General features: G+C 46.8%; 1 pseudogene; it reads left to right on the top strand.

Annotated features, from left to right (window-relative positions):
* Positions 1-3,287: 3,287 nt before the first annotated feature.
* LOC102143892 (putative T-complex protein 10A homolog) lies at positions 3,288-12,821 on the top strand (annotated as a pseudogene).
* The last annotated feature ends 11,753 nt before the right edge of the window (positions 12,822-24,574 follow it).

The following is a 24,574-nucleotide window of genomic DNA, read 5'->3' as shown; positions in this document are numbered from 1 at the left end:
TCTGTCATTTCACCTCACTATCATGCCACAAATTACTACTCACAGCTGAGAGTTTAGACCTAGAAGAGGCAATAAAATTGAGTTCAAATACTGTATTAAGGGACTTGTTCAAAATTACATAATTCTTTTGTGTAAAGGCCAAATTATACAAATCCTTAGATTCTGAGGTCAGAGTTTCTTTTCCTATAACATGTTTCTTCAAACATGGCTGTATCCACATTTCATATCGAGCAGATCCAGGAAAAATCATGAATAATCAGATAGCATGAGATGGACACAAGGTCATGAGCAATAAAGGGTTTGGATAGAGCTATTAGGAAGAGCATGAGGCGCACGAGCAGTAGGAACATTGTTCTATGTATTTATTGGCCTTGTAACTATGGTTTAGAAGTGGTGGGGATCCACAGAGGTATACCTACAGAAAGATTTAAAAGAAGTAAAACTCCCAGCCTCAATGTGGTATCATCCCACCCTCAGCACCACTGTCTCAATCTTGGCCTTCATACACATATCAAGAAACTTTCCACTTCTTGTAATACAAGAACTTTCAGATGTTAAAAACCTTCTCAGGATTCTCTCTCCTCTGTGGCCTCTTCAGCACTGGTATTGGAAGCCATGGGTTGATGTTATCTGGCTGCGTGGCTTATCTAGAAATGTCTCCTGACCCCTGGTCCCTTTAGGTCTAAGTTAGCTTCTTCCCCTGTCCGCACTCATTCTCAGCTGGTCACTGACTATGTGATATCCTTTCTAATCACTTGGGTCCTATTACAAAACAAAATAACACAACATAGAGTAAATACGTTATCGGGATGGCTAACAATCATTGGACATTCTTCTCTGTTCATTACCTTGAAGAGCATAATGTGCTCTCCCAATTCGTTTTAAACAAAAAACTTTAGAATGTAATTATTGTAAGTACTCACTAATGTGGATTAAGTAGTTTTTGTATGTTGCCTTATCACCTTGTTTAAAGGGGCAATGTCTTTTCTTATTCTCAATTTTTACAAAATATTGTACAGAGAACATGCTTAAAGAGTGTGTAATCCCAGCACTTTAAGAGGCTGAGGTAGGTGGATCGCGTGAGTCCAGAAGTTCAAGACCAGCCAGTGCAGCACTTGAGAGGAGCACAGAAACTAACACAACCCTCACACACCTCAGGACACACACACAACACCTCACACACCTCAGGACACACACAAAACCCTCACACACCTCAGGACACAGACACACACACACACAACTCCTCACACACCTTAGGACTCACACAACCCCTCACACACCTCAGAGACCCACACACAACCACTCACACAGCTCAGGACACACACACAACACCTCACACACCTCAGGACACACACACAACCCTCACACAGCTCAGGACACAGACACACACACACACACAACTCCTCACACACCTTAGGACTCACACAACCCCTCACACACCTCAGAGACCCACACACAACCACTCACACAGCTCAGGACACACATACGACCTCTCACACACCTCAGGACACACACACACACCCTCACATACCTCAGGACCCACGCTCCCACGGTTAGAATGACGCTCAGGGACAAAAGTGCCTCTGTTTCCTCTTTGTGGTAGTTTCTTCATTCATTCACGATGTCGGTGTTTACTTCCTATTGCATATGAGTCGCTTGCAGAACTATCCAGGTGACACACAGCATAAGCAGGCTCAGGGGAGCCCCAGGCGTGTTTTCCACAGGCAGCACGTGGATGAGAAGGACGGCCAGGGCTTAACAGGAACATGGACTCTCACTTGCTCCTCATTCTCTTCTCTATCACAAAAATCACATGACAATTCAGATGGAGATGCATTTTGTGAAATGATGAAAATTTGAATCCTGTCTCCTATTTAAACTCACATATAGTATTTTCCCTTCATAAAATTTTTTTTCTAGTAAATAATTTGACATCCAAAGAAAGTTTATATTTCTTCAAGAATGTATGCTCAGAGAAATGAGCTCTTACTACACGTTGCATATTGAAGACCTGACATTAAACACATGGTTTTTGTCAATGAGAAGGAGCAGTTTGACTCTTTCCAATGTCCTTTGTGGATGGATGGACTCCACTGACGAGCTTCTTTGTTCGAATTGCAGGTTTGGGATGTTTAATTATTGTCTGAGCTGGTCCAGTGGTGATGCTGAGTGAGACGCTCATGCCCCTTTAAGACAGAAAGTCCGTTGGAACCGTCTGCTGCTCCCTGGTCTCCGGAGATGAGGCGGGAGGACTTGGGGACAGCTGTGGGGACACGGCCCAGATGATCCGGTCCCGGCAGAAGTGACTGGCGGGGATCAGGTGAGGTGAGGAGGTCTGGTGTTGGGGCTGAGGGAAGGGGTCTTCCCTGGACTTAGGGGTCACGAGTTTGGGGTCAAGGACACTGGGGTATCCCCTCGGAGGAGCCGGAAAGAAGGAGCTTTCTCAGGGCTGAGGACCCGCCCACTTCCGCAGAAACTGTCCCAGTCCCCGCGGGGAGGGAACGGCCAGGGATCTGCTTACTGGTAGGTCTTGCTCTTGACCTTCGATTCGCTTCCATCAGGAGACTCTCTTTTAAACAGCATTTCTGCGATCACTGTGGTTAAACTGTTCATTCTCAGATTTGTATACAGTGAGAAGTTTATGAATAAACAGTCGGGGTTTTGTTGGGGTCACTCGCTTCCTAAAACCGAGAGGGTGAGGCAGGGGTGGGAGCGGCTTTCAGAGAGGACCCTGCAGGCTTGCAGGAAGGTTTGCGGTTTCTCTTTTGTTTTAGTTTTCTGATTGCTGTGAGCTTCCTAGAACTGGCATAAATGCTGTACCTATAAAAAGGGGTTTCCTTTCCACATCTTCACCACGAATTCACAAAAGACATCTGATGGTTCAAGACTCAGACTCAACACAGTGGAGGGCCTGCCTGTGTCCTCACACCCTGTGACCATCCTGCTCACACCCGCTCACACTCTGTGACCATTCCATTCACATCCCACTCACATCTGCTCACACCTGCTCACATCCTGCTCACACTCAGTCCCTCCGTCTGTGGTGTCCTTTCACCTGGTCAGCTTCAGGCTTAGGAATGTGCACAGGACCCCGGGGGAGAAGAGCGGCTGTGGTTCCTGCTCACCCTTAGGTTGAGGTTGGGGCCTTTAGCCCACACTGACAGGGTAGCGGGGGTCCATTCAGGCCTCACTGTAGCCCTTCACTTCCCAACCAGGATGCTGGAGGGTCAGGTCAGTTCGAGGCCGGGGAGCCTAAGGAGGGCACTCACCCGGAGGACCTGTGCCCAGGAGCTGGGGCTGCCATGGATAAGACAGCTGCAGCAGCTGAAGTCCCCAGGGAGGATGGCAATGCCAGGGAGATGCTGGTGAGCTGAGCTTTGTGGGGACAGTCAGTCTCACCAGGCGGGACCCTGATTCCTGTCCCTGAGGCCTGTCATTGGAGTTTCCCTCGCTGGGCCCCTGTAGGAATGATCCACCCTGGGATGCTGATGCTGAACTTCCTCTCTGAGGGGCACGTGGCTCTCTTCCTCTCTGCAACCTTCTCTCTTGGTGGATGGGAGGCAGGGCAGGGAGTTAAAGAAAATATTAACATTCCAGCTTTGCTCCTTTAATCCAGAAGAAGGCACCAGACTTTAAAAACTTCATTAAAGAAAATCAGAAGGTTGATATGCCTCACATCATCCCAGCACCACCTTCCTCACCAGACCCTGTTGGACAGTGCTTGCTCTGATGAAAGTGCCACGGGTCCCTGTGGCCAGGGCCACGCAGTGCAGGGCTGTACCTTTATCACGATCCTGCTTATTATTCAAAAAAGGAAGGAAAAAGAATACCAGCCTCTTATTGCTGTAGTAGTGTTTTAACAAAGAATCATAATTCACTAACCATCTTTATCTGGTTATAGTATGTGGACTAACTCATAATAAACACTACTTAATAAGAATAAAGTTGTGGCCAGGCTTGGTAGCTTATGCCTGTAATCCCAGCACTTTGGAAGACTGAGGTGGGTGGATTGTTTGAGCCCAGGAGTTTGAGATCAGTCTGGGCAACATGGTGAAACCCCATCTCTACTAAAAATGCAAAAGTTAGTCAAGTGTGGTGGTGCATGCCTATAGTCCCAGCTACATCAGAGGCTGAGGCAAAAGGATCACTTAAGCTCATGAAGTTGAAGCTTCAGTGAGCTGAGATCATGCCACTGCACTCCAGCCTGGGTGACAGAGTGAGACCCTGCCTCAAAAAAAAAAAAAAAAAAAAAAAAAAAAGACTGCGATTGTCCTGTTTATCTCATCGGGTATCTTTTTGTCTAGAAAGATGTTGGTCTTACATCAGAGAGGGCTTAAGTATTTTGCAGATGAATGTGCTGGTTGTGTGTCTGAGAGATTTTCTGGTGTTCTTTTCCCAATAACAGCCATTACAGCAGCAGATCACCAGACTCCAGCAAGAGCTCGGGAGATAGGAGTCTCTGTGGGCTGATGTTCACAGAAAACTACAGAGTCAAATAGATGCTTTGAGGAAGCAGAACCTGGAGCTCTGAGAAGAGCTGAGAGGTCTGCAGTGGCAGAGTGGAAAGCCAGGAAGAAACCTGCAGTGTCCCGACACGCAGGGCGAGAATCACACACTCTGGTACCAAAAGTGCATTTCCATTTTTGTGTCGTTTGCATTATGTAAAAATAGCGTCCCCGTAAAGATGTGTATTTTATCGCTGGGTGACGTGGTATCACTCACGCTCCAGGTGGTGGGGGGTTCCCTATCTTTCCATCAACTCCATTTCCCATAAGTTCCCATGATTAAAGAACTGGATACATCAGGCCTCTCAGCTGGCGCTCCAGCAGGCAGAAGCACAGCCGCCTCCAGGCTGCGTGTCTCATGTCTAGAATTCTAAGACATCTCATAATGCTTCAGGGCAACAGCAGCAGACCCTTACTGTGGACTTTACATGGGCTAGGTAGGGAGCTTTACCGTCTTACTCTCTACGACGACCCTATGAAATGGATATTATTACTAACTCCATCACAGTCATAGGCTGGAGAATGCAGAGCTGGGATTCGAACCCAGACTGACTCCAGAGACAGCTCAGGGGCCTGGTGTCCTTCTGTTCATCCACTAGGACAGCTGTGTAGAATGCAATAGAGACCTGTTGAAATGGGAAAAGTTCCCTTGTCCTCCTCACAGGGTGTGCGATGCGGGTGTGGCTCACTTCCTCAGTGTCCCACTGCTCAAACCTCCAGGGGAGTGTAGAGACCGGCAGGCTGTGCAGCTCTGACCCCACGGCAGTGTCTGGGGTGAATGTTTACAGCTGAAGCCCCAGTGGGCGTGTGTTACAGGGCGCTCTTTCAGTTTAGCTGTCTGTAGGCGGCTTGTGTTTATCAGCTCAGTTAGACCCTCTGCCCTATCACTAGGACAGAGGGCTTTCTGTATCCTGGGTTCTTGCTTTGGTGTACTGGAAAAATAAGATCACATGTGGGCTTGGAGGATGGGTGCAAGGATTTTTACTGGGTGATGGTAGCTCTCAGCAGACGGGGGAGCCAGAATGGAGATGGAGTGGGAAGGTGGTTTTCCCATGGAGTTGGGCTGCCCAGCGGCCGTGCTCTCCTCTGACTGCCCTGACCAATCTCGGTGTCATTCAGCCAGTCAATGGCTTGCTGGCATCTGCCAATGTGTTCCTTTTGAGGCCAGCCACTTGTGTCTCTGCCCGCTAGGGTCTTGGGGATTTTATAGGCATAATATGGGAGTGTGGTGGGCCAGGGTGGTCTTGGGAAATGCAACATTTGGGCACAAAAGCAGAAATGCCTAGGTCCGTGGGCACAGGCCTGGGGGCGGAGCCCTAGCCAGGGACCTGCCCTTCTCTACCCAGGACTTTCCTGCCCCCATCCTGTGTCACTGCCCTGCTCTCTCCCAAAGGAAGAACCAGCATTATCACGCTGAAGTAGTCAGTGCCTCCCAGCACCTGCCTGCCTTTATAGAACACTGAGCTTTCGAGCTTGATCACATGTGGCTCAAAGACCGAGCCTAAGACAGTGTGAATGTGGCCAGTGTTACCACTGCCTTGTCTGGGCTCTGTTTCCCGCACATGGGTCTAAACAGCTTGAATCATTAAAATTGTATGTACAGGTAACGACACATGGAACCATGTGAACAGCCTCCAAATGTAAGTGGAGATGTTTCTCAGTGGGTTAAGAAAAGTACTGACATTTCCTATCTGCACTTATGGTGTGAACTTTTAAATCGGTACTTCCAGGACTTAGAATAGTTCCTATACGGCACAGTGATTACAACACATGCACACACACACACACTCTCTCACACACATACACACACACGCGCACACACACGCATGCACACACGCACCCACGCACCCACGCACACACGCATGCACATGCATGCACATGCACACCCGCACACGCATGCACACACGCACACACGTGCACACGCACGCACGCATGCACACACGCACACCCGCACACGCACGCACATACACACACGCACACATACACACACACATACACACACACACGCACACACATACACACAGGCACCCACGGAATACATTCCAGAGGAGCTTGCTCTGTGGTCGGTTCTCCCAGCATGGCAAGAACAGCCACAAATTCCTCTACAAGAAATTACGGGAAATCTTGGAAGTTACTCCCACTCTTCGGGAGCTCTGCGAGAGCTTTTTCTCCATGGAGATGGCTTCTGTTGCCTCAGAAAGAAAGCGGGTTTAGCCTCTCAGCACAGCAAAGCGCCCAGTCCTTCGGTGGAAGGAAGAGTGGAAGCTGGGCAGGCTGTTCCTCCGTCAGAGGTAGAGAGGGGGAAATTGCCACAAATACTGGCCGGGATTGTTTGCCTTCTGTGGGGAGACCCTGAAAAGACCCACAGGGACTTTTTTCGCTGCGTATACTGTATGCCAGTTCCTAAAAAATAGCATCTACTGCCCCATTTGCATCATTGTATGTTGGTCGAAATGTTACCATAACAATAACCCCAAGAGTCAATGAAGTCTCATTCTGTCTTCACACTCCCTGCAGTTTTGATCATTCTCTTATTTCGAGACTGGAGTTTGGTGAATTTCCAAATGTTTTTGATTCTGTGCATCGTACTGGCCACCATGGGGCTGTTTATGAGAAGAGGATCTATGCTCACAAGAGCAGACCTGATCTGAAGAAAGAGGACGGGACATGTGAATCCCACACTTCAAATATGCGTAGGTGTATCTGTGTAGTCGCAGTTTTAGGGACTGAGTATCTAAAAGGCTGAGGCACGAGCACCCACGGAACGCGGGCACGGCTGTGTGGGTGAGCCACTCCGGATCTGGTATTAAGGGTTCATTCATAGCAACCGTCTCCCCTTCTCACTCCCTCCTCCTCCTCAGAGGGGACAGCGGGGGATAATTAGACATTCCAGACCGAACACACCTCCTCCCACCTGAAGGATCATGCTGTTCAGGTCAGTCTGCTGGTAACAGGGAAAGTTGGGAATTTGCATTTCAAATCTTAGACAAGTTGTAGAGACAACACTAGAATGAGCATCACACTTTCCTCCTCCGTTACCACATTCCCCGTTGAAGACACAGGAGTCTAAAGGAAGATATGTTGGGTATTGTTGATTCTGTGGCCTTTGGGAGCCTGTGATCATTTTGAAACAGGGAACCACAATAAGAAACACAAAGCAAACATGGGCTCCGCAAAGGTTGCTTCACAAACACTGGGTGAGGGTTTGTGTTCTTATCAACATGTTAGGGGGAAAACCCAGTCCAAGTCCCCCCACCTTGTACCCTAATATTTTCTAGGACAGTCCAGTTATTTTTGATTGTATTAAAATTTGAATTTATTTTCCCTTCGAAAATGTGAACATTTTCCCTGCATTTTGTCTTTTAGGCATGGGAATCTGCTTTTGGAAAAATTTCATCTCTGTCATTTGATGAGGAGACGATGCCCAAACACATTTGCCACAAGAGTCAGAGTGCCACTGTCCTGAGACAAAGGTCGTCATCTAACAACTTAACTCCTTCAAAGGTGACCCTTCATGCTTATCATCTATAAAGAGCAGCAGAGGTTCTGGACGCAAACACACACACCCCGTCAGCTCCTCACCACACAATCTCACCTCCCTGGGCGAGCATGGTGCTCCCTGGAGTCCCGCGTTCTTTTAAGGACCCAGGTGCGTGCCTTTCAAACAAGATCCTAACCCACAGCACTTCCGCTGTAGAGCGGATTCCAAGTCCTCCCAGCGGCTTCCCTCTGAGCACACTCACAGCAGCAAATGTCTGGCTGGGGCCAAGTGGACTCAGGGCTTTGCTTCCGTGGATGCCACCCATGGAAGTGACATGCATGGTGCTCTCTCCACACGCCGTGGCCCATGTGTCTTGGGGCTCACAGCCTCCTGAGCTCCCTGCTTCTGCACTGCGGTCTTGCACCTGCTGCTTGTCAGCGTGGACCCCTCAGAATGGGGGCTGTGCTGCTTGCTTGGGAGCCACAGTGCAGGATGCTATTTTGTCTCCATCACATTTTTCCTTGTTAAAATTAGCTCCTCTTTAGAACATTCTGCTGGCCAGTGTGTCTCTTCCCGTCCCAGCTTTGTGTCACCCTCACACTTGAGAGGAAATCTCGTGAGTCCTCAGCCAACAACTGAAACTAGTTGATGTGGATGGAGAAGACAGCCCCCCAACTCCTGAAGATGATTTATCCCCTCGAATTCTTTCCCAAAGCAACTGCTGAGCAGATAATACTTTATTCCCTGAAGGAAGATCAGATCTACTCCAAGCATTTGTCACAAGTAGGAAAATAGCCTTTTCAGATCCTATGAGTACAAAACATCGAAAGTCTCAGGATGGACTGCATATGTCCAGCCTCCTGTGAGATGTGGACTCCTCTCACACTCCCTCATTGACCTGAGTTAATCACATGTGTGCCGGGCAATGTACGAGTAAATAGATAACTGAATGGGTGGCTTATCCACGCCTCGAAACCATGAATTTTTAAACAGCAGAAAAGGTAGAACATTATTTTCATTATGCATTTTTGAATTGAGTTTCAAACACTTTATTTCACTGTTGACTTTATTCTACAATATCAGCCATACAGTTCCTGAATTCCTCAGGAGCGTGGAAGGTAAAGTGTAAAACGTAAAATGGGGAATGAGAGACACCAAGTGTGGATGCCTCGTGTGTCCTTCTGTAGGAAACGGGGATAGAATCATCTAGATTCTGTGGTAGCTGGTGTGATGTGTTGCTTAACATTTTAAAATAATATGATGGTTACTAATGCAAAAATATTCCCACATTTATTTTCAGCCAATGAGTTTAAAGACAGAAAGAATTAGCTTGGGGAAAACACCACCACAGGAAGATAGAGAGAAAGGTCCTCCCGGGAGACATCAAGACGGAAATCTGACACCCACTGGAAGGCCGACTTCCGGTGCAGAAAGACGGGGGGTGTCTGAAGACGGAAAGGTGACTTTGGAAACCTGGGTCACTCTACACTGGCCGCATGGAAAATTCAGATTCAGATAAACTTCCACTTAGGTCTATTAAGAGTACTCAATTTGGTATTCAAAATAGACCTAGTATTAACCTAATTATGTTTTAATTTATGTATTAATATAAATAAATAACATTATTTATTAACCTAAATATGTTTCTATAGATAAAACCTTGAATTTCTTCAGACATGTCTTTAATGCTAAAAAACTGAACAACTTGAATTGGGTTTGAAAAATCAATTGCTTTCTCGAGCTCTGGAGTTGGTACATTTCTGCAGAGTCTTTAAAAGAATTGACCTACCTTGTAGTGTGGAGTGCAGGGCTGTTGGGTGAGCCCTGGGTTCTTGCTGGAAACTGTGGATGGCTGAAGATGGCTTCATGCTCCCAGCCTTTGGGCATGAGGCATTGCCGGCTGCAGGGACCTTGTGACAAGGGGGGCCTCTGACTGTCGTTGCCCCAGGTTATGCACCCATCTTCCCGAAGTCCACAGAACTCCAGTGGCAGAAAATCACCAGTGCAGGCTTCCCAGGCCGCCACGCTGCAGGAGCAGACGGCAGCAGCTGGAGGAGCTGGTGAGCAGGGTTGGGGACTCCTGTTTCCATGCTTCCTGTAAAATGTGGGGCTTTCTTGTCGATACGCGTGAGTAGAACATCCTACTATAGCAAGGACATGTCCTTCATGGAGCTGCCTAATTTCTGGCCGCTTTTTGTCTGATTCCCTCATTGGGTCCTCACCTGGGAGTCTTGCCGACACCCCCAACTGCCACCCCACACACAGCCCACATGCTGGTCTCCAGGGGCTGTGGCTGCAGATTCCGAATCCTACTGGCTGCTTCCCCCTGAGCACACTCCTAGCAGAAGGCTGGGCCTGGGTGGCCTCAGGGGCTCTGTTCCGTTTTCTCTGTTTGCCTGCGCATGGCATTGCTGCCACCCTGATGGAGTGCCCTCTCATCTGGCACCTGCCTGGCCCCTTTCCCAATCCCCAGCTCTGTCCATGCAGCCGTGGGTGCTTTCTGCATCAGGGGTCCCAGCAGGAGGAGCCAAGAGTGCCCCTGGGAGAGTCGGGAAAGAATTCCTTCCTCACGTTGCTGCCAGAAAATGACCATAGCAGCTTCACGAACCCCGCAGGAACCTATCTTGGTAAAGAAACAGAGGCCTTGTAGTGGGCAAGCCTCAGGTGTGGTCCTTATGCACAACACAGCCCAACCCCGTGGGCACCACATCCCCTGGGCTGCCTGGCACCTGGACTCCTTCCCATCCTTGGCCCAGGCCTGGGTGGCCCTGCAGGGCAGAGCCCAACACTGTTTTCTTCCCAGGTCTGCTCCCTAGGCCTTCTGTCCCCCAGGCTGCTTCATGGCCTCTGCAGGGAGCTTCGTAGAGGTGAGGCTGGTGCCATCTGTCTGCTTCAGACCACCCCAGGCTCTGCGTGCCCTCACAGTACCTTCTGTGCTCCTCTGCGGGGCAGGGAAGCCCTTCCCATCGGGTCTGCACCAGCCTGGCCACCTTGTTCCTGCCGCCCCTTTCCCTTCAGGTGCCCGGAAAAGACATTAGTTTACTTGCTGGTGCCGGGCAGAACGGGAGGCCTTGTCTCCCACATACCTGCTGGCACCTCCGCAACCTCCAGGCATCATCTCAGCTGCCAGTGAGGCCACCCTGGGGAAGCCCCCGCTGATCCCTGGCTCTCCTGGAAGCCTGTGATGCTCCTTCACCACGGCCCTGTCCCTTCGTAGGTCCCGTAAGCCAGTGGCGCAGGGATCCGGCTTTTCTCTCCTGTGTCTGCCTCCCGCAGTACCGGGAGAAGCTTCAGGGCCGAGGCAGTGCCTTTCCATCCATGAATCACCTGATCCATCAGAATACTCGAAAGAGAGCGAAGCCCAAGAAATACTGACTGAGTGTATTCATTAAAGAAGTAATGTTCCTTACAGGATCACCTGTTGTTGAACTGACCTGACATGTGTATAGTGATCTCATGAACAAGAGAGAACCTGTTCACCCGTTCACTTAGCAATTGCATTAGAATAATGATATTTCCACAATATATATGCACTGTCCTTCTAAATTTAACTTTTTGCATTTTAGACGGAAGCTCATCAGTCTTAGAGAGTTCTGAAGGCAGATTTCTCAGCCACGTTGAAGCTGACGAGTTGACCGGTTCTTCCCCAAACATTGAAGAGCTGCAGGTAGGTGAGCTGAGTGGCTTCTGCGAGGGTGGCTGGCCCAGCTCCCCTCAGGGAGACCTGAGAAGGTGACCTTTTCATCTTGGGGAAGTGAGATTCAGAGCGGGTGTCAAAAGACGGTTGCATCTTCCCATCTTCTCGACAAGAACAGAAAATTAAGATGATTCTAAATGTCTCTTTATTTCCTGAGGTTCAGCCTTTCAAACAGAGACTTTCTTTTAAAGCTTTAAGTTGGTTGCGTTTAGCACATAGTCAAACAAGATTAATATTTTTCATGACTTATGAGTTCCCCGTGTCAAAATTTCATTTTTTATCATTTTGATTTACAGTTTTCAGTTGACATTAATAGACTGGAAGGCAAGAATAGCAAACATACTTCTAAGCCCTAGCTAGTGGTCCACTTGTAACATGCTGTATTTTACAAAAAAGTGTCTGTAAAATGAAATTATTTTCTCTATGGCAGGAAATTTGGGCTGTGAACTTACATATGATGTAAAAGTAGGCACCTGGCAAAAGCCCACATTCTGTTCTGCCCTTTCTGACATCTTCAGTTGGGGGATGGGTAGGAACATCTTTCTTAGGGTTTTGTTTTGTTTGGAGATCCAGCTAATGAGTTCACCTGGAAGCCTCAGGGCTAATGATCTGCATTTAGAAAGGGCAGTAGCCACGGCAGGTGGTGTCTGTGTGTTGTTTGTATCAGGTGTTGAATGGGGCAGTTGTCACTGTGGCCACCCTGGCCCCAGGGCAAACATACAAGTAGGAGATAAGCACTTTAATAAAACATACAAGTAGGAGACAAGCACTTTAGTAAAACACAAAACATAGTCCAAAGTCCTGGTGCTGATTGTCTGGGGCTCAGCTGCACCCACCGACTTAGAGGCAGAGGCTGCAAAATGCCAGGGCGAGGTGCATTTCTCCCACCTCATACTGCAGTGTTCATGGAGACCACGGGAGACTAGGATTATGCTCTTTCTGCAGAATCTTCCTGTAAACCCACCCCCTTCCCTAGAAACAGCACAGGCCATGGACACTAAGATGAAAAAGGAGGAAATACAGGAAGAAAAACGACATCCAAATGGCAAGGCAGATGGCAGCCGGTGGTCCGGTTTCCCCGAGTCAATTTCCAGGAGCTCTGCATGCCGCTCCCTCCAGACAGGCCACGGGGCCCTGACCTGGAGGCCAGACATTTCTAGCATTGTTGACTGCCAGTTTATTTCCAGCAAATAAAGCAATACACTTTTCAGGAGGAAAATTTGTTTTAAATACTTAAAAATTCCCCCAAACTATAGCCTCAAGTATCTTCCAGCCACATTTTAGCCCTTGAGGAGAGCTCAGTTCCGGAACACGTCAGTTCCAGACACGTCAGAGTGGCGGTGGTCGGCATTGACTCAGGAAGGGGTTAGAAGAGGCACCAGCTGAGGCTGCAGCCACGGTGTTTTGTGAGCTCTGAGGCGACCCCGTCCTGCTTGGGGCAGCACATCATTGCTGCTTCTTCAGCTCGACAGGTCATTCATCTCGCACCTCTTGTTGGTCTGTTAGAAACTGGAAGTCGGCCTCATGCTTGCTTTGCTGAGTAAACTCTGCCTCAGTGAAGGCGAATTTATGTCTTGCAAGCGCATAAAGCATTTGGACAAGTGAGCAACAGGGAATGCTACTTGCAGTAACAGTTTGAATTCACTGAAATGCTTTTGTCTTTAGTGCAGTGGTTGTAGCAGTTTGTCAGGGGAAAAGGAAACCCACATCATTTGAGTACCTGATCTTGCCGTCTCCATAGGTAGGTCCATGAGACATAAGTGATGTTCCTCCTTGGCTAAGTGCATGGAGGAATCAATCACTCAAGCTCATGAAACTGTAAAGGTGAGGACATAAAAACTAGGTAACGTGCTGTGCCCTCTGCTAGTGCCATCCTTCCCTTCTCCCCACAACCAATGGTCTCCCACCTCTGCCTGCCCCTATGTCCGTGGCTCCCCCACCCTCCCTCCCAGGTCTTCATCATGTTCCTCTTCTCGTGACTCATCTTGCCTCTACTTCTTGTGTATCTTGCACTGGATATGCCAAAGTTCTTTCCGTGTTTTGTTTCTTTTAATGATATAAACTCCAAAATAGATTGTATGATTCTTTTCATGTGGAACGTTTTAAAAATTATTTGTGCTTTATTACTTCTGATTCTTTAAACGATGCTGGAGTTTTTAGTGTTGGTTAAAAATTCACCTTCGGATACAGAACTGAACACATCCTTGCTTCATTCACCGAGTTGGTTTGAGAGTAGGTGAAGGAGTCGTCTTGGTTCAAACCCCATCAAATAGGAGGCTGCTGTCCCGGCCAGCAGGTGGCGCACACCGTCAAGGTTTGTTTGGTGGATGGTTGAAGACAGTTTAAGCAGTCAAGCATTCGCTTTTATTCCCTTTGTGTTTTCTCAGCTGAATTAACGCCTATATTTCTGAGCTATGGTTAAGAGTGACAGTGTGATATAAATAATGAAAACACATTTTGCCATTTGGAATTTTCAAATGCACTTATCTTAACTCCCCAGATCTTGAGACTATTTCTCTCAGATATTTTCTTTTGCTAATTTTCACGAGTAATATTTTCAATGCGAAGACAAAGATATTCTTTCTACATTCCTTGTCAAGCATTATGCATATGAGGTTATATAATATTTGCTGATAGTTAATGAGAATCAATACATCTTTGGGATGGGCCGTAGGAGCGTACAGATCAGAAGAATGGGATGAAAAGGAAAGAAAAAGGTGCCAAGAGTAATTTTTACATAGTAATTACCACAATTCCTATGGCCCAGGATTCTAAACTCACCAAGTCACCAGCCATGGATGATCTAGACTGATGGCCACTGTGTGACACAAGCTCATAAAAGACGGATGTTTGTGGGACAGATTGTAGCACTTATTCATTACTGATAACCACCCTCATGGATGGGAATTTGGACCTGATCTATTCCGTTAGTACAATCTGGGGGGAAATATCACAGCTGGTGTCAAGAATGCTATGTAGGCGATAATCATATAACAATTCTGAATAGGAGAAAAAAAATGAAACCACAATAATCAGGCTTTACATCATTTTTCATCTTGGAGTTTTTGTGTTTCCATGAAGGTAGGACGGGCACCGAGCGAAGGTTGTGCCATCACCACCTTCCCCGACACCAGCCAGAAGGACCCGAGCATGGATAAGAAGACGACCATCATCCGGTTTTCTAACGGCAACGTGAAGAAGGTCAAACCCGATCAGAGAGTGGTGTGTACAATGGATCTTTTTTGTTTTTAAAGAGTCTTTTTTTTAAAGAAATCAAAACTAACTCAGTTATTAGGAACGATTTTGCACGTCCCATACCCCTTTCCTCTGGGTGTTCAGGATGGGTTGAGGGGGAACAGGCAGAGCACAGGCTGTGGAGTCGGGCGAGCCTGTGTGTTAGCCTGGCTGTTCTGCTTCCTCGGTGCACTCAGGCGAGTAAGACCCTGTTGTCAAGACCCTCCGATCTGCGTGGTGACACAAGAGTGCACCAGCACCCCTCCTGGCTCTGAGTTCAGTCATTGTTTTCAGCTTTTCTAAACCTCTGCAAAATGTGGTGGATAATTACGAACTAACTCAACAGATGGCTATGAAAGTTAACTAACATAGTCCACTAAATAAAGTCTCTTCTGCAGAACTCTCTAGAAACACAATGGCAAACACTTAGTAAATGTGCATTGATTGTAGAACTAGCATTAGTATTGCAACAAAGTTAGAGTCAGGAGCTAATCCCTGGTACAAGCTGGAGGTGAGATCCAGGGAGATGGTTTTTACAGCCGGGAGGAGGCACTGTGCCCGGCAGCCACCTCGCAGGTGGAGCAGAAAGCATGGACTTGGGGTTCACAGGCTTGGCCGACTCGCAGCTCTGCCAGACCAGCTGTGCCAACACCAGCCAATTAATTGATCTCATCAATTTCTGCATCGAAAAAAATCAGGAAATATTCCCAGGTCTTCTTCTCAACTGGGGGCAATTATTCTCCCTGCCTTGAGGGCATTTGCAATGTCTGGAGACATATTTGGTTGTCACAACTGGGGGTGGTGTGGGTGCTACTGGCATCTAGATAGTGGGGCCTGGGGATGTTGTTAAACATCCCAATGCCCAGGAGAGCCCCCCCAACCCCACAAAGTTATCCTGCCCAAATTGTCAATAGTTCTGAGGCTGGGAAAGCCCCTTGTAGGTTATTATAAGGACCAAAGTTATGCCATGCATGTATTGCTTGGCACACAGCAAGTACTCAGCAGTTGACAGCTGCTGCTACCATGACGATCTTCACTGGTCAAAGCCCATGAGGTGTTTGTGGAAGAAAAGCCGCAGATGACAGTAGTTGGGGCCCACTTGATGCTGAGGAGCTGTGAAGACACTGTGACCCCTGGTTCCCACTACATGTCTCTGTGTGTCCAGGGGTCACAGACGGAAAACACAGACGTTGAGGAGTCTGGAGGGTTTCCAGTCAAGGTCTCCAGGGTGGTAACACTTTTGTCCAGATAATCCAGGGTATAACTTGATTCTAACTGAAGAAAACCTGGGTAATTTACAAAACAGATTGTAAATAAGGTGAGATAAGGGAGGTTAGGGCAGGGCTTGTAGTGCATTGAGAATAGTCTCTTAGTACCCACACATTACCAAATTCTAAACATTTCCTTCTTTAGAATGATCAATTTCCCTGTTGTTAGCCAAGCTTTGGGTACAAATTTAGAGGCACAGGGTCCAGGAGTTCCAAGAGACTGCAGAGCGCGTCTCTGGTTTTTGTGTTACTTGCTTTAATGAGAGGTGCCTATTTGTGGCTCTGTGATTTTTATCCCAGCTGAGCTTCTCAACCCTTCCTGAGGGTGGATGCTAGAAGCCCTGAGTGTGGACACAGGTGTGGTGTGCCCATCACGTGCTCTTCCACCAACCTGAACTAACTCGCATGCTCCCTTTTTCACAGGGAAATGCAAACAAGGAGAGCTTGCATGACCCCCTTTAGACGGTGGCCTGTGTTATACCACGGCCCAGTGGAGGAATCTGTGATACTGATCTCATAGCCTGCCCCAGCCTTTCATTGTGAGGTCTGGGTTTCTGTCACTTTAGAGTAGGAAATAGCTATTTCTTAGCCAGACGTGCAGGTGTAGAGAGTCAGAGTGTGACAATTTAAGAATTGATGAGGTGAGGATGAGTCAGTGGGAGAGAAAAGGGCCTGGCACAGGTCTTGGAAGGACATCCTCTTGTTCCAACCTTTTGCGTAGTCAGAGGTAATGGCCACTGCAGGCTAGTGAGTGTGCACCTCCCCAGGTCTCCTGAGGGCACCTCCATTCCCTTCAAACCTCTCTGGTCTCCTAAGGGAACCTCAACCCCAGCAAGGAGCCAGAGCTTGGACTTGATCATTATTGGAATGATGCAGAATTGAGCATTTGTGGCTTTCTTCTGACATTTGGACAAATTTCCCATGTGAGAAAAATGCCTTTAAAATAATGGCACAGAAATAGTTCCTTCGACTTCAGTGTGGTGGTTTTTCTAAATAAGTCACCTCTCCTATTCTCTTCTGCCTTCTCTCAGCCTTTCTTTGACGGGCAGCGATGCTCTTGCCCTGATAGATGCAGACATGCAGTGACCCGCCAGGGTCCCAGAGCTCGGGAGAGAGTGGATGCCTGTCCGTGGTCCCTCTGCAAAATGAACATGTACTTCCCACGGTTTTCTAGTTCTGAATCCTTAATTTTTAAATAATTCCCCCTCCCCTCTTGGATGACTGTCCTCTTCCAAAGCAGCTCTTCCCCTCTTTTTTTCCCCAGTTTATTGGAAACCAGAGGGGGTCACAATGGTGGGAAACTTCACAGTAACATGACAATTCGAGGCACAACCCGGGACAGTTGATGACTGGAGCATTTATGTTGTTTGGAGCTGCTGGGAGACCCTTGGTCTGTGAGCTGTGGGGTTTGGGTCTTAGGGTCTTAGCTTTAATTTTGAAGATTATATTGATTTCATTTGCTCTTTTTCAAAACCACCAAAAATTTTTTCTCTTTCATTTTTAATTTTTAAAATATTCTACAAACATTTGCCTTATATCTGTTTCTGGTAGCATGATACTTGCCGTCTCGGAGCTCTGTGTGGTGCTGGCTGCCACTGGCTTGTCTCTGCTGTTACTTCCTCATGGTGTTGCATTCCCTCACCTATTTTATGTTTGTGCTGGCAGCTTGTGTTGGTGGCAATCCTATGGGGCCCAGTCTGGGAGATACTATCCAGAAAGCTTTGTGTTTGCTTCTGCCAGGTGGCCCAGGGCACGACCAGCCTGGAATCACTTCACATTAGCTTCTTAGTTTAAGGTGTTCCAGGTACAGGTAGCAGAACTGCAATTGCTGATGGTAAATGAGGGTCACCCGGTAGTGACACATTTTTTGGAAATAGCTCAGAGATAGACAGCCACACTCCTTGTGCTCTCCATCTGCCAGCAGGGAGATATTTTCTAGTTCCCTCTTTCCTTGGGGCTCTAACCTTCAGAGAGTGTCCTCTTTAAGCATGGACGCAGTTTCAATTCCCAGACAAAGCCCTTCATCCTATCCCAGCAGAGTGACTAAGGGCCAAACCTCCTGGAGACTGCAGAGGACAACAGGGCAGCCGCAGGTCAGGTTCGGGTCTGCGTTCCAGCACCTTCTGGGATTTGTGGCCCCTTCCATGAACTTGGGTATTCATTTCCCAGGATTTTTGTGATTTGCTTGAGCATTCCTCAGGATTTGTAGTGGATGTGTGGGTGGGATGTCTGATCTGCCCACTGCAATGGCAGAATCAAGGCCTCTGTGGGTCATCTGCTCCTCTGTGACACAACAAACCTCCAGATGGGCCCTTGAAGCTGCTGAGACTTAGGCTGTCCTACGAGTTCCTGGCTCCCAACCCTTTTTCTTTTTGTCCTAATATTTCAGCCAGTGCAGCTGTGTGTCTTGTTAGAATTTTTGCCGTCATAAACTGTCATTTAGGCTCTGACTGGGTATGTAGCAGCAAAGTGGGCACTAGAGCAATTATTTTCTTGAGTGACCTCCAGCAAACATTCAACAAAAAAAAATTACACTTGCTCGTTTGCAAAGACCATGCTGAGCGATTGATTAATATTAGTGCCAGTCTTTTGAAAAGTATTTATAGGTCTGTATTTTATTTTTGTTTAAAAGGCCTAAAACTGACTCTCAGCTGGTCCATGTAGAAGGTCTCTGATCAGTTCATTTTCCAGCAGGAATTCTAAGTTCTGTTACTATTCTTGGATATATTTGTCATACGTTCAACAGTTTTGCCTATGGCTGACATTTCCAGAACAGAGTGAAGCAGAAGTGCCATTGTTTCCACTCCTTCCATTTTACAGGTGCAATTGTGTGTGACGTGCATGGTTCTTATACATTCAGTCAAGAGTCGTGCATTGATATGGACCAGGCAGTGAGTGAATTCATTTGCTCTCAGCTGTGGACACAAAGAAGAGCCCCCAGTTTCTCCAGGGTGTTCCATTAATACACAACAGGAAAACAATCTTTTACAATTTTGTGCTAAAAATCATTTTAAGGGGTAGAATTTTTCCTCAGTTGTCAGGTTCTTCACTGTATTCATTTTTCTTAAATATATTTTGTGGGCTGGGCACACACTTAAATATATTTTAGTGTGTGGGCTCACACTAGTTATCCTGGTGCTTTGGGAGGCCACAGTGGGAGGGTCTCTTGAGGCCAGGAGTTAGAGACCACCTGGGAAACATAACAAGACCCTGGTCCTACAAAAAATAAAAAATTAGCTGGGCATCGTGGCATGCTGTTATAGTCCTAGCTACTTGGGAGGCTGAGGCAGGAGGATCACTTGAGCTCTGAGTCTGAGGCTGCAGTGAGCCATGATCACACCACTGCACTCCAGCCTGGGCGACAGAGCGAGGCCTTGTCTCTAAACACACACACACACACACACACACATACACACACACCAAAAAAGAGGCAAATGGATGTTAAAAGAACAAACGGAGGCCGTGCATGGTGGTTCACACTTGTAATCCCAGCACTTTGGGAGGCTGAGGCAGGCAAATAACTTGAGATCAGGAGTTCGAGACCAGCTTGGCCAACATGGTGAAACCCTGTCTCTACTAAAAATACAAAAATTGCCAGGTGTGATGATGTGTGCCTGTAATCCCAGCTATTGGGAGGCTGAGGCAGGAAAATCGCTTGAACCTGGGAGGTGGAGGTTACAGTGAGCTGAGATCACACCACTGCACTCCAGCCTGGGTGACACAGTGAGACTCTGTCTCAATGAAAAAAAGAACAAATGGAAACTCATCAATTAAGTTTAATTTGGCAGCTTTTCTTTTGTTCACAAACACATCAAGCAGCTGTGCATGTACCCCACACGCAGGCACTGTAATCACGTTCCTGTTCCTATAATGAAATAGGCACAATGCAGCAGTATTTCAGCAGGCTCCACAGCCAGTTCCTCTGCGTCCAAGGGTTCTGTCTCCAGTACAAGGTGAAAATCACTGTTAATCATCCCTGGAAGATACTGTAGAGGGTGAATTGTGGCCCTTTCCTACAATTTATTATCCAGCTGAAAACTGCAAATCAATATGAAAATGTAAAGTTGAATGTTTACCATAGTCAGTCAAAAGCATTCAGAAGCAGAGGGCACTGACTGTGCGGTTAATAATGGACCTTTGACCTCAAACACAGGGACTCAGGGAGTCAGACAGCATATGGGAGGGAAAGGAAAATTTCAGCCAGAGATGACTCAGCAAAGTTGGGAGAATCTAAATTTTGTGTTTTAATGAGACCAAGATCATTCTGCCTACAGCAAGATGTTCAAGTGTAAATAAAAAATGACAGAGCAGGTACAAAACTGCATGTTGAATATTGGTTCTTTATGGAGTGTGCCTTATCCTGTTCAGGCTGCCATAGCAAAATGCCACAGACTGGCTGGCTTGCCAACAACGGTGTTGGGGGCTGGAAGTCCATAATGAAGGTGCCGGCAGCTGCAATGTCTGGTGAGGGCTGCTGCCTGGTTCACAGGTGGCATCTTCTCTTTGCAGCCTCACATGGTGGAAGGGACGAGACAGCTCTCTGGGGTCCCTTTAGTAAAGGCGCTAATCCCATTCATGGGGCTCCACCCTCATGACCACATCACTGCTCAAAGGCCTCATCTCCCAACACCATTGCTTTGGGGATTAGGTTTCAACACAGGAATTTGGGGAGGGCACAGCATTCAGCCCATGGTAGAGCAGATCAGCACCAAATATATTTAAGCAGCTAAGTGACACACAAGTGTCCTGGTTTACAAATATAAATCTACTGAATTTGCAAAGATAGGTGTGTATGTTATTTACATCCTGGTTGAAACAGTGAAACACAGTAAATGCGCTCGCAGATGTTCACACAGTTTTTCTTCTTGAGTATTTTCATATAGTATTGAAGTCCTTAAACTCTTATTATAAGTAGGGTTGCCAGATTTAACAAATAAAGATTCAAGTCCCTCACTGAATTTGAAATATCAGATACACAACAAGTAATTTTTGGTATAAAAGTATGTTCCATGCAATATTTGAAATATACTTATGTTAAAAAGTATTCATCATTTGGCCAGGCACAGTGGCTCACGTCTGTAATCCTAGCACCCTGGGAGGCCGAGGCAGGTGGATCACCCGAGTTCAGGAGTTCAAGACCAGCCTGGCCAACATGGTGAAACCCTGTCTCTATTAAAAATACAAAAATTAGCCAAGCCTGGTGATGCATGCCTGTAATCCCAGCTAGTCAGGAGGCTCAGGCAGGAGAATTGCTTGAACTGGGGGGGCAGAGGTTGTAGTGAGCCGAGATCATGCCACTGTACTCCAGCCTGGGCAACAGAGTGAGATTCTGTCTCAAAAAAAAAAATAATATAAATAAATTATTCATCATTTATCTAAAATTCAAACTTCACTGGCCATTTTGTATTATACCTGGCAACCCTAGTTATAAAGCCAGATGATTAGAAAATACTCTCTATATAAATCTCAGGAATATTTTATAGATTACTAGGATAGAACATGTTTCTAAACAGATTCAATGTAACATACACTTAAAAACTGCATTCTGCAGAAAAATTCTACCCCGATGGCTCCAAAGAAATTGTGTTTCCTGCCGGGACAGTGAAACATCTCAAGGATGGACAGGAAGAGACCTTATTTCCTGATGGGACAATCGTAAGGGTGGAAAGGTCAGTAATGTCAGACAATGCGAACCCGAAACATCCCCAGTTTTTGTTTGTGTATTTAATAATTTCCTTATATTAATTTAGATTTTTGCAAACATTTAAGTGCTTGTATAAAAAAATAGAAAATAATGTCATTGACTCTAGAAGTTTTGTCTTATGGCCTTGATTTAAATCCCTTTATAGAGACTGTGGGTTTCAAATGGACTTTTAGGTATTTACTTCACCGACATTAGCTGCCTTTGAATTACAACCGTAAAAATCACTCCAGTTTTCAGTGCCCACTTCAGACCACGTGGTCTAGAAGCCCGAGTCTATTGCAGAACATGTGCAAGCAAATATTTAAGGCACACCAAGGAAGAGCTCATCAGAGCTACAATTTCAATGCTAGTTTGTGCAGAAAGTAAAGATCCACCCAGCTGCCTGAGGGAAAGTGTGGGAAGTTTAGACCTTCCCTTTCTTTCCTGATATCAAAGTGAACACCGAGCGCTGTGGGCTCTGTCTCCTCGCTGCCCCACCTCCACCCTTTCTTTGAGTTCTGCCGTCTCCCCCTCTCACCATTTCTCTCCTGGACAATTACAATAGACTCCCATAGCTTCCTCATGGCAGTCAGAATCTTTTCTGAAATGATTCAACGTGTGTCCCTGTCACTCCCTGTGTCAACCCTGCTGTCCCTCTCACCATCAGAGCCAGCTGTCAGCACAGGCTTCAGCCTGCAGGTGAGCAGATGCGACTGACCTCCCGCCCTGCCTCCTGGCCCTCCCCACCTGCCCCCTCTCACCCACACTGAGTTTCTGCCAATTCCCTGAGCCCCCCGTGCACCTTTCCTGCCCCTGCCTATGGCCTTCTGCACCCTCATCTAACGAGATTTGGAAGGAAGGCTCCAGACCCGGGTGGGGGCATTATTCTGTGCTCCCTCACCCCCCACTGGCCGCCACACTGGCAGCACTGGCCCTGGTGCAGGCCACCTTACCATGTGTTTCTCCTCTTCTGGGAATGGCGACAAAACTATTGTGCTCACCAATGGGCAGAAAGAAATCCACAAGACCCAGTTCAAGAGAAGGGAGTACCCAGATGACACCGTAAAGACTGTGTATTGCAGCGGCTGTCAGGAAACCAAGTACATCTCCGGGAGGGTAAAGATCAAAGATGAAGCTGGAAACATCATCCTGGGCAAGAAACAGATGAGCCTGCAACACGCAGCATCACATGGGAAATGCCAATTGCAGTTTTTTGCTAAAACAGACGAAAACTAGTAACACATTAGCTGCCCTAAATGATCTTGGAGAACCACCAAAACTTTAGGACTACCCAAGTCATCTAGAAATTGCAAAGGAAAAGACATTCTCTCCTCTATTTAGGAAACTTGGTTAGAGCAGCATGCGTCGGAGAACAGGAGGCTCACAAAATAATGATTTCCAGTGCCCCCAGCAAGGCTGCACCCTCTTTGATCATGACGGGACATTTCTGCCTTGTGATGAATCCAGGAGGTCTCTGCAGAGCAACTGCCCTTGGACCAGCTGATTCACAAAGTGCTGAGCCCCTCTTCCCTGTGTGGCCCACCCCAGGCATGGCTCATTCCTCCAGCATTATAGAAACTTAGCCCGGAAAGTTCACCTCTGCTCACCGACACCCCTGTCCTCGCTGGGACAAGAGGGAGACAATTCTAGTCACTACAAGGATACTCAAGTGGCGTCCAAGTCAGGTCAGGTCTCCAATAGTGCAGTTATCATGGCCTGTCGCTGCCCGGGGAGCATGTTGCCTCCTGAAACTCGAGATTTTTAAAATCCCGATATAAAAATAATAACCAGTTACTTACTTCTTTTGTTGTTTTGCAGGCCACCTAGAAATATAAAAGCAGACTGGCATTCATCTAATTTTTACACTGAAATGTAGATGCCCCCAAACGTGATTTTGGAAAGAGATAATTTCTTGAAAATCTTATCAGAAGATGCATAGTTTTTTAATTTTTTCCAGTATGTACTCATGTTTTTATGAAATACAATACCATATTTTAGTGCCAGGGATTATTTTAACCTTAAACAATATTGTGCACACATCATCGTAGTCCTCAATATATAGTAATGCTATTTACAGTAACTCAAGAACCATGTGCTACCTGGCTTTGAAGGAAAAAAAAAGAATTCTACTACATTACAGTGGATGGAGGCCTTTTGTTTTCAGATGAATGCTACAGCAATGCGAGGCCGTTTGTCAGGCATAACTGGCAAAACAAATCCATTATTAAAAAGCCACTTTGGACTTTCCTATTGCTCTGATTGTTTTAAATCAGCTTATACTAAAAATTGTCACTGAAGCAAACAAAACGATACACGGCTGTACTGAAAAAATGCACTTCTCTTTATCTGTGGGAGATCAGGGAAGAATCAAACATGCAATTTTATCAGGAAGCCGTGCGCAGGCATCAGATCACCTGCCTGACTGGAAGTTTTCATTAAATATCATCTGCAGTACACTCTCCAGTAGTGACGGGTGCAAAATCTGTCATCCAAATAAGATTAATTCAGTGTGCGCATTCGGCGGGAAGCCCTTTGTGGAATATATATTCTGCAATATTGTAAATCAGTACAAGCTTATTAAAACAACATTTCATATTGATTTGCAAAAAACCAGAATTTACTTTTAGTTCTTAACAATTTCCTGAAGGCTTCTCATTAGATGTACAATCTGATTTATTACATTAATTTTGAGGAGGGGGGTCTCTA

The sequence above is a fragment of the Macaca fascicularis genome, chromosome 4, assembly GCF_037993035.2.
Source record: "Macaca fascicularis isolate 582-1 chromosome 4, T2T-MFA8v1.1".
Classification (NCBI taxonomy): domain Eukaryota; kingdom Metazoa; phylum Chordata; class Mammalia; order Primates; family Cercopithecidae; genus Macaca; species Macaca fascicularis.
This window is presented reverse-complemented; position numbering and strand designations above follow the sequence as displayed.